Below are 16,221 nucleotides of genomic sequence, written 5' to 3'. Positions count from 1 at the left end.
GAAAAAATGAATAAACTGTATACCATGATTAGCTTCACTGCACCCCCTTACTTTATAATATCTATAGAGAGCGTGTTAAAAACAAAGCAGCCATGTTTGCAACAATGCTCATGAGCGAAAAAATCCCTCCAGAACTACGAGTGCGTCACATCACATTACATGGGTATGACCGACGCATGCGCAGACTGAAATCCCGCATAGCAGCAACCAGTCAGTGTGCAAGCTTTGTTAGGATTAGAAAACACATAAGCAAGCGTCTCTGGGACACCCGCGTGTAATGTGAAAAGTGCGACATTAATAACAGAACAGGTTGGTTAATAACGTTATTGATTATGCGAGGTTCTTGAATTCAAGCAAGTCGCATTACGTGCGAATCCTTGCTCCATCAGCGCCATTTGAATGCAACCACCCAACAGTACGTCTGTATAACGCAAAGCTGGCTAAAATGCTAGCGCTGGACCTTCTCCCTTTTTCTTTCGTGGAAGGGGTTTGGTTTCTAGAATTAGTGGCAACAGTCTGCCCTAAATGGAAAGTTCCTAGCCGGTCCTATTTTGCCAGAGTTGTGGTTCCAGCATTACATCAAGATGTGCTGGAGGTGATTGGGGCAGCTTTGCAGAAGAGTGCTGTTCACACTATCCACTTGACAACAGACATGTGGACCAGTTGCCAAGCAATTGATTACATGTGCATCACTGCACACTGGGTCTCTTTTGCAGGGTCTTTTGCAGGGGTTGGAGACAAGTCAAGTGCAGTTGTTGACCTGGACACAGTTTTTCAAGCTTCTCGGAAACATGCAACATTAGCCATGTTTGCCATGGAGAAAACTCATACTGCACAAAACATTTTGGATGAGTTTAACAGTAAGGTCTCTGAATGGCTGCAACCAAGAAATCGCATAGTTGGTTATGTTTCCACGGATAATGGCAGTAATATAGTTAAGGCCATGCAGGACGGTGAATATTTCAGAGTGCCGTGTTTGGCGCACTGTATAAACCTGGTTGTTCAAGATTTCTTGAAAACTGAAACCCAAGTCAAGAACTTACTATCTATCTGCCAAAGAATCTGCACACATTTCAGCCACGTTGGAACTCAACCTTTTACATGCTTGAGTGTCTGTTTGAGAAGTGCATGGTAATCAATGACTATATCTTTACATTAGGTTCTATTGACCTGAGGCTAGAGTTGGAGGAATGGCAGCTAGTTAAAAGCCTGACAGACATGCTTCGTCCTTTTGAGGTCTTCACTCGTGAAGTCAGCAGGGAGGACTGTTCTTTGAATAAAGCTATCCCATTATTGTGCATGCTAGAGCACCAACTGAAGGCGGTGTCTTCAACGTTGAGAGATGATGGTGTAAAGCAAGCTGCATATCTGTTGGCGGAGAACTTATTAAGCCGCCTAGTTGCCAATGAAAGGCTTCAAAATATACATACAGAACAACATTACATTTGTGCCACTATTCTGGATCCACTGTACAAAAAGGCAGTGGCCAGCAAAGCATTCATTCCTTTTGATGAGGCAGATGTTTCAAAGTACAAACATTGGATAGCTGTGTCAGCCAGATGGTTCGAAAAAGATCGGCGGAAAATTCAAGGAGCCATCAGAAGTCCAACTGAATCAGCAGGCGATCCAGCGTCAAGTTCCACTTCTGAATCTGTGGCCGAAGGGAGTCACTTTCCCTCACAGCTGTTAACGACACCAGCAGCAACCCTATCATCATCCTCACCTGCACCAGGCCCAGCCATAATATTGTCGGAAGCGGATTGGCTAACTCATCAAGGGTTTGTTCGTTCCAGTGCTGAGAAGGCCACAGATGGTACGCAAAGTGGAGCAACCGTGGAGAACCTTGAGTTGATGGTGCAGGCCTATCTGGATGAGCCAACACAGTTCTTTGTTCATACAAACCCATTGCTGTATTGGTACAGGAAAATGGCTCTATGGCCACTGATCGCCAACCTGGCTCTAAATTATTTGTCTTGCCCACTCGCAAGTGTGTCTTCTGAACGTGTTTTCAGTGCTGCTGGTGCCTTTGTAAATTTAAAAAGGTCCCGCCTCTCGGCCAAAAATGTGGAGAGGTTAACACTGATCAAGATGAATCAGCACTTGATACCACCAGATTACAAAGTACGTGAATGCATGCAGGAAGAAGAGGACACCGACTTAGGTGACGGAAGTTCTTCTCTGTTACCTGACCTACTCCCGTCTCAAATCGTGGAGTTGGAGGACGAGCTCTACTTCCCCGACACCGAGCCCTGAAAATGACTTCCTTTTTTTCATCCTTATTCACTTTTATTCCTGTGTGTCTTTCTTTGTTTTGCAACTTTTACCACAACAAAACTCTAATCACATAATCACAACAAGTCCATCAGCAGCACTGTCTTCATCTTATATTCCTTATTGATTTGAAGGTGCCGCAGTCTGCATTCCTAAGGTTGACAAGTTCACAACTCAATCATGCTCCTTTATACTCCTCCTCCAGACTCACCCTATCTATTTCCCTTAAGGCAGATGGATGGATTATGACGAGTCCCCTCAAGTGGGACTGAAATTACTGACTGACTACATGCTTGCTGATTGCTGACAGAGTTACTTTTGATATTGACAGGAGAGGCTGCCCTGTGGGCCCTCACTTTCCGAAGAAGATGCGGACAAAAAGTAGAACAGGTAATGAATAATTGAGAAGATGACATGCACTGGACAGCAATGGCTGTCTGGCTCTGATGAAACCAATTGCTGTTTGTTTTTTGTGCATGAAATGATGATTCGTATGTCTTGTCTTAGCTATTATCTAATCTTTCACACAGTAATTGTAACTCATGTCAATCAACAACTCTTTTTTTTACCTTGTTTAATTAAAATTGTACTTCAAATTCAGGGGCCGCTATATTGCATTTCACAAAATATGCAAAATGTCCTTGGAGCGGGCTCACTTGCCAATATACCATGATGATTGATTAATAATATATCTTTTTTCTTTAGTCACTCACTGGGATGGATGGATCATCAGCGTCGATTTACGGAAGAACTATGGCCAATTCGTGAGTGGCAAACAGGTAAACCAGTCTACAACAACTACTACAGCAGGACTACATGTCTGTCTATTCGTGGTATGTATTGGTCGAGAGCGAGGCAGTGTACTGTTGTTGTTATGCCAGGCAAAGTCCACTCCAGACAGCAGTTCATGTAAAATTGGGGCTATGTGGCTTGCTGCATACAATTAGATATGCTTTGTCTGTCTGACAAAGAGCCTAGGTATGCTACATCAGGTTGCTTCACTCAGTGGTGCCTGCCTTGACCCTCTGCATGGCACTGCCTCAAGCTAGGGCCAAACTCCCGTTATGTTTGCAAAATTTGCTGCTTTTCGGTACTTCGCAAATCTCGCGAAAGTACAGAAAAATCGCAAATTCTTGAGTGGAACGGATTTTTGGCCCATGCTTGCGGCAGGGCCATGCAGACGGTCAAGGCAGGCACCACTGAGTGAAGCATCCTCCTGATGTAGCATACCTAGGCTCTTTGACACAGACAGACAAAGCATATCTACGGTTTAGGGTTCAGTGCGTTTTACTAGGCTTTTTGGGTTTAAGTTGGTATGGTTCACGCTGATTCTAGGGCTCGGGCCCGATGCATGCTCGTTCATAATGATGTTGGCAATGTTTTAGGGGGGTTTGGTGTTCTTTGGTCCAGAATTGGCAGAATTTTGGCCTTTTCGGGTGCTTTGCAGGCGCGTGTGTTTGGGTGAAAACTAAGTGAAAACTAGTCGTAGACCTTCTTCTTCTTCTTCTTCAAAGAGCGCAGTGGCTCGATTTTGTTCTGCCTTGCTAAAATTCTTGTGAATCGCTGGAACAAGTAACTGTCCAGGTGAGTTTCAAGAGGATCAAAGTAGTGGAAGTGCTGAAAACAGCAATGTTTCGTGAACAGCGCAATTTGCCATGTTTTGAATATACCAGTATTGCTTGTATTTGGGTGGCTGTTTGGGGGTGTTCTAGATTTGTGGGGGAGGGTGTGGGGGTCTGGGAGCACTGCTGGGATAGCATAATTTTTATTGGAAGTTATTTGAAGAAAATCCATGGTGGGAAAGAGGAGTTAGGGCCTAGCTGCAGAGCGCGTTTGGACCGATGTTGACTGGTTGGCTGAAAACGTTCTAAGTATGAGTTATTGCATTTTTGCTTTTTGCCTGTTTAGGGGTGTTCTACTTTTTTGCGGATGGCTGCAGAGGTCTGGGGGCATAGCTCAGAAGGTCTAATATCGGAATCAAGTGTTTTGGACCAAATCCATGGTGAAAAAGTTTTTGCATTTTTGCTCACTTGCCTGTCTTTGGGGTGCTGTTTGGGGGGCTTCCAGGTTTTTGTGGGTGGGTTTTGGGGTCTGGGAGCACTGCTGGCACAGTCTAATGTTGATTGCATTTGTTTTTCAGGAAATCCATGGTGGAAAAGTGGAGTTAGGGCCTAGCTGCGGGTGAATGCAGGGGTCTGGGGGCATAGCTCGGAAGGTCTAATATCGGAATCAAGTGTTTTGGACCAAATCCATGGTGAAAATGTTTTTGCGTTTTTGCTCACTTGCCTGTCTTTGGGGTGCTGTTTGGGGGGCTTCCAGGTTTTTGTGGGTGGGTTTTGGGGTCTGCTGGCATAGTCTAATGTTGATTGCATTTGTTTTTCAGGAAATCCATTATGGAAAAGGGGAGTTAGGTCCTAGCTGCACAGCGTATTTGGACTGAATTGAAGGTAGTAGGCCCATTTTTGATTTTTGCCTGTTTGGGGGCGTTTTGCTTTTTTGCGGGTGGTTGCAGGGGTCTGGGGGCATAGCTCGTAAGGTCTAATATCGGAATCAAGTGTTTTGGACCAAATCCATGGTGAATTTTTTTTGCGTTTTTGCTCACTTGCCTGTCTTTGGGGTGCTGTATGGGGGGCTTCCAGGTTTTTGTGGGTGGGTTTTGGGGTCTAGGAGCACTGCTGGCACAGTCTAATGTTGATTGCATTTGTTTTTCAGGAAATCCATGGTGGAAAAGGGGAGTTAGGGCCTAGCTGCACAGCGCATTTAGACTGAATTCCAGGTAGGCCCGAAATTTGCTAAGTCTCACTTTTTGCGGTTTTGCTTTTTGCCTTGGGGGTGTTAAACTTGTTTCCGCCTGGGTTGACAGGTAAGGGGGCATTGCTGTGAAGGTCTAATACCGGATAAAAGTGGTTTGGAGAAAATCGGAGGTGAAAAAGTTTTTCCATTTTCAGGCATTTTGCGCACTTTAGCGTTTTCGGGGGGCTGTTTGGGGGGGTTCCTGGTGTTTGCGGTTGGGTTTTGGGGTCTTGGACCAACGCTGGGTATGGATACTTTTGATTGCAAGAGGTTTGAAGAAAATCAATGGTGGCAAAGTGGAGTTAGGGCCTAGTAGAAGAAAGCCTTTGACACTATTTTTAACTTGGGTCTCGTTAGGGTTAGCAGTATTGCATGTGTTTGGGGGAGTTCGAGATTTTGGCAACTGGGTTCTGGGGTCTACTCTTTGAGCACTTGTCGAGAAATGTCTAATTTTGGTTGCAAGTGGTTTGAAGAAAATCCATGGTGGGAAAGGGGGGATTTGGGCCTACTTTACTTTCAAAGTACGTTTTGTCACCATTTTCCACTAGGCCTCAGACAGGTAGCAGTATTGCACGTTTTTTGTGGTCTGATTGGGGGTAATCTACATTTTAGCGTCAGTGTTTCAGGGTCTGGGAGCACTGCTGTTCTAAAATCGTAGTTTACACTACACCTAGCTTGAGGGTAAAGTTCCGCAAAATTCGCCCATACCTATTTATCCTTCAAAAGGAGACTCGGAGTACACACTTTCGAAACTATTGTACTGTCGATTCTGAAACTGAAAGTGTGACTTTTTGCACTACACAGCGTACGTACCTTATATTTTTTTCTCAGTGGTGTTTTAATATCACTCCCTGTTTTTGCATCAACATTTACAGGGCGGCTTTCACCCTGTGCAATGGAAAAAAGGATGAAGTCAGGCTTCACATTAGCGACACGCAATTCAGCATCCGCCAGGCAGGCAGTGGACAGGGTGTCACCAACATTGATCGACGGAGCGTCAGATGGAATGGAGGAGTACCGCAAAAAAGAGGAATGGCTTGATGCATGCATGCAACTTCCCAAATTCAACAGGACAATTACAACAACATACAGTAACAGTATCCATTCATTTATACTTATCTTTTAAGTAATGTTATTGCTGTGAACGTCTATGAGTATGAATCTGCATTTCTTTTCTCTCTGCTTCTAAATTTTCTATGCTTCTGCTATGTTTAACAGTAATTTAATGTTCTAAGTGTTTATTCTCTTTGAGGGCAGAGAGGCAAGTGAAATTGCGTAATGACTGCAGACCTGTACTCTCAACTTGTTTCTTCGTAGTTTAAATCCAAAGATTTGTTTCTCTTCATTAGTTGTTTGAGTGTCCATGCTGTGTTTTTTTTCCTCTCTACCAAACTTTCCCAAAAAACCCCATTCCCATCCAACTTTCAAACCCTAACTCTCTTCCCCCGGGCTGTGTGGTATTTCATTGTGGTGTGACTGACAACAACAATAAATTCCACACACTTGCTGGGGAGGATAAGGTCAAAGCAGCCAAAATCATTGGAATCAGAAGTTCATGTGCGCCATCGTGGATTGATAAGAACATCCTCCTCCTACACGACGTGAACAATCAAATGCTTAATGCTTACGTTACGTTGATGACGTGTCCTTTGCCTTAATTTCTTATAGCAGTCCAACTCCACGCAACTACTTCTTATATTTACATTAATTTAACACTGCTTAGGCTACAATTTAGGGCACTGTTCTCTACCGTACTATTTAATGTACTGTTTCTAATGCTACGCTCAGCCCACTCAATGTTTCATTTCCTTTTTTTTCATATGGTGATACGGCCAATGTGTACCACTACTGCTACCAGCACAACAATGATATTGCATCCGTCGCGGATTCAAGTCAACAACCAACCTTATTCACCAACCGTGATTCACAAATCACAGGTAAGATAAGCATATTGGAGAGGTAGTAGAATAATGGGCTAGGACTAAGTTGGGAGGAGAACAGAGACTGACAGTACTACTAGTAAAGTACAGTAGTAGGGCTACTGAATTGACTAACCTGGTTACTTGCATTTTGGTACATTTCAGGACAAGATGTTTCATTCAAATTATGGATGTTGTTGTCACAAAAATGAAATAAATTACCCCAACTCACCCCCCTCCCTAACCAAACCAATGTCAAAAAAGCAAAATGTCCCTTTTCCCAAAAACCCAATTCCCACCCCCCCAACAGTCTTTAAAAAAGGGGCAAGGGACAGTCACTTCCTCCGGTGGCGTAGTGTGGACAGCTGGTGCTGCACGTCCCACAGCTCTCTGCGGAGGTCCCGGAGCTTGCGCTGATGTTTTTCGCCCAACAGCTCCAGGTAGTCCACTCGCTGTCGGAGGCGGCGCACACGTGCCATCCAGGCTCTGGTGGGGGGGGGCAGCTGTTGTTTTTGCTGCTGTGGGGCGGCGGCAGGAGGCCGTCGGGCCACGGCTCCGTTTGGCTGGAGGCTTGTGGCTGGTGGACCCGGGGGCAGTGGAGGAGGATGTTATTGTTATTGTTATCGTTATCTGGGTTTTATATCGCGCCAAATCACCGTCAGGTCTCAAGGCGCTTCTGACAGATACAGCAACAAGAAGTAGGATGAACAAGGATGCAGATTATCGGCCTAACTTACAGAGATGCAAAGGCGTCTCTGAATAGAAATGTCTTCAAAGATTTCCTAAAAAGGAGGAGATTAGGTTCTTTACGAAGGGCCTCAGGTAGCTTATTCCACATTGTAGGGGCTTGGACTGAAAAGGATCTCCCGCCTTTGGTCGCCATTTTAAAGCGCGGACATGACAGCAATTGGGAGTTGGAAGATCTTAAAGCTTGCTTGGGATTATACACTTCAAGCCTCTCTTTTATATAGGCAGGCGCCTGCCCATAAATTGCCTTATGGGCAATGCACAGGCTTTTAAATTCCACCCTTTGCTTTATAGGGAGCCAATGTAGCCTATGCAATAAAGGGGAAGCATGGGTCTGTCTGGGTGATCTAAAGATTAACCGTGCTGCATCGTTCATTGTGACCTGTAGGCGGTTGATTAAGTTTTTGGGTAGACCTAGATATAATGCGTTCCCATAGTCGATCCTGGAGACTACTGTTGCCGAAACAATGTTTCGAAGCATGTTTGTAGAAAGCAAAGGGACTAACTTTCACAACTGCCTAATCAAGTTGGTGCAAGATCCAACAACGGCGGATACTTGGCTGGACATTGAGAGCTCCTGGTCGATCTTAATACCAAGGCTCTTTACACTGGGGCATGGCTTTGGGGTCGGTCCAAGTTCTTGGGGCCAGAACAGATCATTCCAGGGTGAGGTGGTAGTTGAAACTACCAGGACCTCCGTTTTATCTGGATTCATTTTTAGCAGATTCGTCGTCATCCAGCTCACTGTAAACCGCAGTATATTTTGGGCCATGGACTGAGCCGATGTTGTATTATCGATACTCAGCAACAGCTGAGTATCGTCGGCATAGTTAAAGACTTTACAGCCCATGTTCACCAGGGAGTCTATCAGTGGCTGCAGATATAGGTTAAACAGGAGTGGCGAGAGTGCGGACCCTTGCGGGACTCCACACTCCAGGACACCCACATCAGATACACTATCTGCTAATTGAATCCTCTGCGTCCTCCCTAGCAGGACAGACGTTAGCCATTGGAGAGCCTGTTCTTTTATCCCAGACATAGCCAGTCTGTCCAGGAGCAATGCATGGCTGACAGTATCAAACGCCGCTGAAAGATCTAAAAGTATCAGGGCGCTTGGTTTTTTACTGTCAGCCATGCATCTAAGCTCATCCAGCACCGAGAGCATTACTAATTCGGTGCTATGATGGGCACAAAACCCTGCTTGCCGCTCCTGGAGTAGATGACATGATTCCAGGAAGGGTGACAATGATCTTAATACATGCTGTTCTAAAATCTTAGACAGAAAAGGCAGCTGGGATATTGGCCTGTAGTTTTTCAAGCTGGTTGGATCGGCCCCTGGTTTTTTTATCAAGGGTTTGACGCGTGCCTCTTTAAAGCTAGCTGGTAATAGTCCTGTGGCTACTGAGTTGTTTAGGAGGTCTAGAATCTGGTCCTCCAAAATGGGAAGTGCCAGCCGAAAGATTCCAGGGGGGCAGGAATCTGCAGGGGAGCCTGACTTAGTTGAAATGGCAAGCTGTCTGAGAGTTGTAGAATCGATACTAGGGAATCTAGAGATAGTGGAGGTCGAAGGAATTTGGGGGGCCAGTGGAATAGTAGGCATATTTGGGATTTCTTTCTTATGTACTGTACTGGTTGTTGTAGTGTCCTCATGCTCCCGAGCCCACAACCGGCGATACTCTGCACAAATAGCCTCCAGCTTACGGGCCCTGGCCCGGACAGCCATCTCCTTACGGGTGAGCTTTTTTGGAGTAGCATCTATGAAGAAAGAAAGAAAAATACTGTAGCCAATAGTCTTTAACATAAAGTCAAAATAATTCAACGGAAAGTTGACACTCAGTAACACCAGCAAGTATCAAACACAGTATAACATTTTGAAGATAACGGACCAGGTTTTTTTTGATTGTCGATCCACAACTGGCGCCTCCGTGTGTGACGTTGTTTATAATTTCTAACCACTTTTTTGAGGGTGCCCCAGATAGGAGGAAGAACCTAAACCTCCAATTAGGACCAAGATCCAAACATAATTGATACAACAGGTATATGTGCACACGTCGCCTTTTACAGAGTAAATGCTGGAGGTAATCAAACAACACAACCAATAGACAAACAATGTGGAAGTAGTCTTGATGGAAGTTTTTCTTCAATTCAGATTTTATTCACCACGCCCAGCTAACATGTGTTTCGTCAGGGCTAGTAGCCCACGACTTCATCAGGGCTCCTGCGGGCAGCGGTTCCAAAGCTATTGCCACAATGGCTATGTGCTCTCAGCCGGTTCTAATTCCGACCCGGCTACCGGGTACTGTGGAGGTTCTCGCTGATTCGTCTCAGCCGTCTCCGCTAGGCCTCAGGATAAAGGACTATGAGGCAGAAAGAGCATCTAACCCCTAATCAATACCACAAAAATCCAGTGGACATAAAAGGTAAAAAAGGGTTTGAGGGGCAAAAAGGGGACAAAATAAATAATTAATTGGAGGGGCTACCCAAAGGGCAGACAGGTCTAACAACGCGATAATCACCATCATCTTAAAACCTGGAAAGGACCCTGCTAGATGCGAATCCTATCGTCCGATATCGCTGCTAAACTCGGATTATAAAATCTTCACTAAAATCATGGCAGCACGGTTAGGAAAAATATTGCCGCAACTTATAAACCTGGATCAAAAAGGATTTATCAAGGGGAGGCAACTGCATGAAGTCACACAAGAGCTTCTGACTGCAATAGACATAGCCACGCAAAAGAAAGCCCCTCTTACCATACTTACTGTCGATGCCGCAAAGGCATTCGACAGAGTTAACTGGGCCTTTCTAGAGAAAGTCATGATTAAAAACAACATTGGTCAGCCCTTCATGCATGTTGTAAAACAAATATATAAGACACCAAGATCTAAAATTTTAATCAATGGCAGTCTCACGGATGATGTGAAGATAGGCAGAGGAACGAGGCAGGGGTGTCCCCTTTCGCCTCTGCTCTTTAACTTATACATTGAACCGCTTGCAAATAATTTAAGAAAAGCTAAAGGAATCACTCCATTTAAGTATCAAACATGGGAGAAGAAGATAGCATTATATGCGGATGACCTAATGATTTTCACAGACGATTATCCTAAAGCTAAGGAAACGATTGAAGAAACCATTAGTGCGTTTGGGAAGGTCTCGGGCTAATTGGTAAACCACACAAAAACGGAAATTATGACATGGAACACCCAGTTTAAAAGCCCAAACATTAAGAAAGAAATAAGATATCTGGGAATCTTAGTGAATCATGATCTAAAGAAAATCCCGCAACGCAACATAAACAAGGTAGCAGGAGAGGTGAGAAAACTGCTTAAGGTATGGTCCACCTTACCACTAAGCTTGATCGGAAGATCCAACATCATCAAGATGTCAATTGTACCAAAGTTTACATTTCTGTTTAATTCAATTCCTCTGGAATTCGGAAAATCATTGTTAAAAAAACCACAAAGTGAAATCGCAAGTTTCATATGGGCCTCGAAGGGCACAAGGATCTCATTTAAAAAACTTCGGAGGGGGAAGCAAGATGGAGGACTTGCTAGCCCAGATCTGGTGGAGTATCATAGGGCGTTTCACTTCAAAAACATCCGAGTGCTACTAAAAAGTCACCAAAACTACCCAAGACATCTACAAGTAACGAAAGAATCAGTTGACCACTTCTTATTTAAATTCGGACCCCCCCAAGTACTTCAAAAAAATAACATTGAAGATCTTAAGGGAGGCAGCAAAAGTGTGGACACAAATTAGAGTAATTTTAAACATCCCGTACTATAGCGAAATGGCCCCTATTTGGTGTTCACCAGGTACTCCAGAATGCCTAAAAGACACACTGGCAACTCCTTTAAAACTTGCAAACATCAACTACTGGGGACAGTTATTGAACGGTTCAACTTTGAATACATGGTCAGAACTTCAAAAGATGACTAATAGTTCAATTTCCAAATTTAAATACTATCAAATCTTAAGTTGGTCTAAAACGATACCTACATATAGCAAAGAAGATGAAAAATTAGGAAAAGAAATGGTAAGGATTACACCGATACCAAAAGAAGTGCCAAAGTGGTACTGGGCGTTAATAACTGCTGGACATAAAAACATAAGTATTGGAGGTCAAATCTGGTGGAAAGACTTAATGACAACAGACTTGGATTTAATTTGGGAAAAGTCAGTGGGGAAATGCTGGTCGACTCTTAAATCTGCGGCACTGAAAAGGAACCATCTATATACCATACATCGAGCTTATTGGACGCCAAAAAAGCTGTCCAAATTTAAAAATGCAGGAACAAAGAAATGCCCGAAATGTGGGGACGAAAAGGCAGACGACATTCACATGTTCAGAAACTGCCCCATACTTAAGGAATTTTGGAATGAAGTTGGTAAGACCTTGAGCATAATCATGAACAAAGAAATAACTGTAAGTACTACTCTTACTCTTTTTGGGATCGAAGATATAGCTGATGGAGGGGGTCTAAAAAAATGTCAAGAAAACTTACTCTTTGTGCTAATTGTACTTGCAAGAAGGGAGATTTGTATTAAATGGGTGGGATCTTCCCCACCAACACATGGAGAGTAGATGAACTCGGCTTTAAGGATTAATAAACTAGATAGAAAGGGAAACAATTGTAAGAGATTTAAGTACTGGGAAAGCTTTGAAAACCACCTAAATCCTAATACAGAGTAGAAACATCAGTCCTATGATTAATGCGAAACAACTTCTGGTGAACAAGTATGGTACTTGTTGAGTAGTCATAGTGGCTAGCTCCCCCCCGTTTGAAAACAGATTTTAAATTATGTGACGGTTTAAGGGTACTCCTCTAAAGATCATCGGGAAGATGATAAACTCCCCAGACAAGAGAGACCAAGGGGCAGAACCGGAAAATAAAAATAAAAACTAGAGGCAGACACCTGAAACTCCGAACACATAGAGCTTCGCAATATGAGGACAAAAAAAAAACTTACATTAAGAAGACTGGAATAGACAGCAAGGGCAACCCAGAGGACTGCACTCAGTGCCTAGAGCTATTGCTGGATCAGAGTTTTGTTTCACACCGTTTGCCGACTGGGCAAGCTTAGCTACCTACACAGACCGTAGTAGCACAGAGAGTAGCACAGAGAGTGATGGTAGAGGCAGGATAAGAATGTAGAAAGTAGTCTACATTAGAAGAAGATCAAAGACTATTTTGTAAAACATAGAATTATTAGGAAACAGTTTGTAATGAATAGGAGCTGTAAAAGTTAGGGAAGTATAAGTATTAATATAACAATAGAACAACTTACTGGGGCCAGCAGAAGAGCCTGCAAGGGACTGATCCTGTCCACCTTCTTCCACCGGAGTCTCAGTCGCCGTCGCCGCCTTGCCCCTGGGAGCTTCTGTTGAACATGAAATAAAGAAACACAACATGGATGATTGTTTTTTGGGAAATATTTGATTTCTTTGAACACAATCTAAAATTATGTCAGGGAAACAAATTAACAACAATTGCATCTGATCTGGTCAACTAGGAGGATAGTAGTACAGTATTGCAGGATTCGCAGACCGTCTGATAGGAAAGTTATGTAATTCACTAACTACACCAACAACAAAAAGGTTCTAGGACGACTGCCATCACTCAGCAGCACGAGACGTCGCGTGACAGACACAGTCCGTCATCATGATTGCCGACCACTAACAAATGTCCTATAATAAGTAATAAATTAATATACTCAATGTATCAATCCACCACTATCTCTTCAAAGTGGCAGCAGCAGGCAGGAGTACAAAGAAGGACTAGACTTGAGTGTACAGTCTCTACCATTACGCAGTAATGCTCTCAAATGAGTAAAAAGTTGCAAACAAGTAAGCATAGTTACAACGCCAATAACCAGGCGATCACCTGCAATGACAGAAGCTATTTAAAGATTCATTTACCTGCAATGTAATCGAATCAGCAGCATTCGTACTCTTCAGGAAAGAAATAGATTAGCAATATAACAGAGCAAAAAAAAAAAAAGGAGTAATTAAATAGCTACTTACCAAGGCCAGGGATCTCCAATCCTAGCAGGTCGAGCACATCATGCTCCCGGTCCAGGATGTCAGTCCACCGGTGCGTCGCTTGCTGGTAGGTGCGCCGGACCCCAGACTCCTTACACATGCGCCGGCACACCTTCTCCCACAGCTGGCGACGCTCCCGGAGGCCATAACCGGAAGCAATCTGCCTACCTGCTGCCACGGTCTTAGGGAGGTGGACTTGCACAAACACCATCAAGGAAGCCACCTCCACCGCAGAGAAGATCTCCCTGGCCTGGACTAGCTCCCTTCTCAAACGCCCGCAGGGGAGCCGGGTACGGGGTGCTGGGCCCTTCCCCTTGCCCTTGTCGGCTCCCTTTTCCATGGTCCTGGGCACAAGAAAAAGGAAAGAAGAATAGGTGTGAAAAAAAAGTAAGAGAGAGAGCGAAAGAAATAAAGTAGGTAATAAAGTAAGGTTTTTTATTTATAAAAACACAAAATATAGATGTAGGAAATTGTCGAGATAGATAATAAGCAAAAAAAAGAAAAAAAAAGTTCAGAAAAACATAGGATTACAAAGATGTAAGGTGGATAGAAAGGTAGCATGCCCAAAAAGCATAGCAATGAATGAAAAACAAGATGGCCGCGCCCATAGAGTACCGCGTGGGTAAGTTCCGCGATATTTTGCCCGTGAGCACGCTTGAACACAGGCGAACTCGTAATAGCGCGCTGCAAACAATGAAAGATTGCCAATAGTGCCCGGAACCGGAAATACGCAACGCGCACAAGATGGCCGCGCCCATGTACGCCGGCATGGGTAACTTCGCGGTCGGTGCGCTGCAAGCGGCTTGCGAAGACGCAAAAAAACACGAGAACACGCAAAAAAAAAACAATCCGCAAATTTGCACGAATACGCGGATTGCGAGTTCGATTTAGCACGAATTCGCGCCCGCGAATCTCACGAAATTGCAGAAAAACAAATTCTGCAAAACTGAAAGCACTTAGCAGGTGCAAAAGTTCAAGCTAATTTGTAACCATTCCCTGTAGTGCTTCCTGAGGGGCCCCTCCAGAGTTCAGTTGTCTACTTGCAACTATTCTCTGACCCTGCTCTGACCCTCAAAGCAGGGTCAGAGAATAGTTACAAGTATGGCACAATGCTCCTGTAAAAAAAATTAAACTGCAACAGGAAGCACTTACAGCTAAGGAAGCAGGTGCCAGACTTAAAGCTCAAATTCAGTGACACATTAACCAGCCCCAAATGAATTCATCTCAGTTGAGGCTGGGAAGGTGGGCTTTGCTTTCCCCCCATAATGTACAGTGGTGAACACGAGGGTGGTAGTGGTGAACCAGAGGGTGCTGTGATAAACCAGAGGGGGACAGTGATGATCCAGAGGGTGGCAGTGGCAAACCAGAGGGTGGCAGTGATGAACCAGAGGGTGGCAGTGATGAACCAGAGGGTGGCAGTGGTGAACCAGAGGGTTATGAACCAGAGGATAGCAGTGATGAACCAGAAGGTGGCAGTGGTGAACCAGAGGGTGGCAGTGATCAACCAGAGGGTGGCAGTGGTAAGCCAGAGGGTGGCAGTGATGAACCAGAGGGTGGCAGTGATGAACCATAGGGTGGCAGTGGTGAACCAGAGGGTTATGAACCAGAAGATAGCAGTGATGAACCAGAGGGTGGCAGTGGTGAACCAGAGGGTGGCAGTGATGAACCAGAGGGTGGCAGTGATGAACCAGAGGGTGGCACTGGTGAACCAGAGTGTGGCAGTGATGATCCAGAGGGTGGCACTTGCAAACCCGAGGGTGGCAGTGATGAACCAGAGGGTGGCAGTGATAATCCAGAGGGTTGCACTGGTGAACCAGAGGGTGGCAGTGTGGAACCAGAGGGTGGCAGTGATGAACCAGGGGGTGGCAGGGATGAACCAGAGGATGGCAGTGATCAACCAGAGGGTGGCAACCTTGAATCAGAGGGTGGCAGTGATCAACCAGAGGGTGGCAATGATGAACCAGAGGGTGGCACTGGTGAACCAGAGGGTGGCAGTGATGATCCAGAGGGTGGCAGTGGCAAACCAGAGGGTGGCAGTGATGATCCAGAGGGTGGCAGTGGCGAACCAGAGGGTGGCAGTATTGAACCAGAGAGTGGCAGTGATGAACCAGAGAGTGGCAGTGGTGAACCACAAGGTGATGAACCATAGGATAGCAGTGATGAACCAGAGGGTGGCAGTGGTGAACCAGAGGGTGGCAGTGATGATCCAGAGGGTGGCAGTGGCAAACCAGAGGGTGGCATTGGTGAACCAGAGGGTGGCAGTGATGAACCGGAGGGTGGCTGCGATGAACCATAGGGTCGCGAACAGGCTGGACACGTAGAAACAACATGGTCGAGACCGTTGCGACCACAAAAGTAAGTTCACGTTCCCAAACTTGTAAAAAACCCTTGCGAACTTGCAAAAACAGCAAATTCGCAAATTTTGCGAATTGCGAGTTTGCTTTCGCA

The sequence above is a fragment of the Lissotriton vulgaris genome, chromosome 3_1, assembly GCF_964263255.1.
Source record: "Lissotriton vulgaris chromosome 3_1, aLisVul1.2, whole genome shotgun sequence".
Taxonomy (NCBI): Eukaryota; Metazoa; Chordata; class Amphibia; order Caudata; family Salamandridae; genus Lissotriton; species Lissotriton vulgaris.
This window is presented reverse-complemented; position numbering follows the sequence as displayed.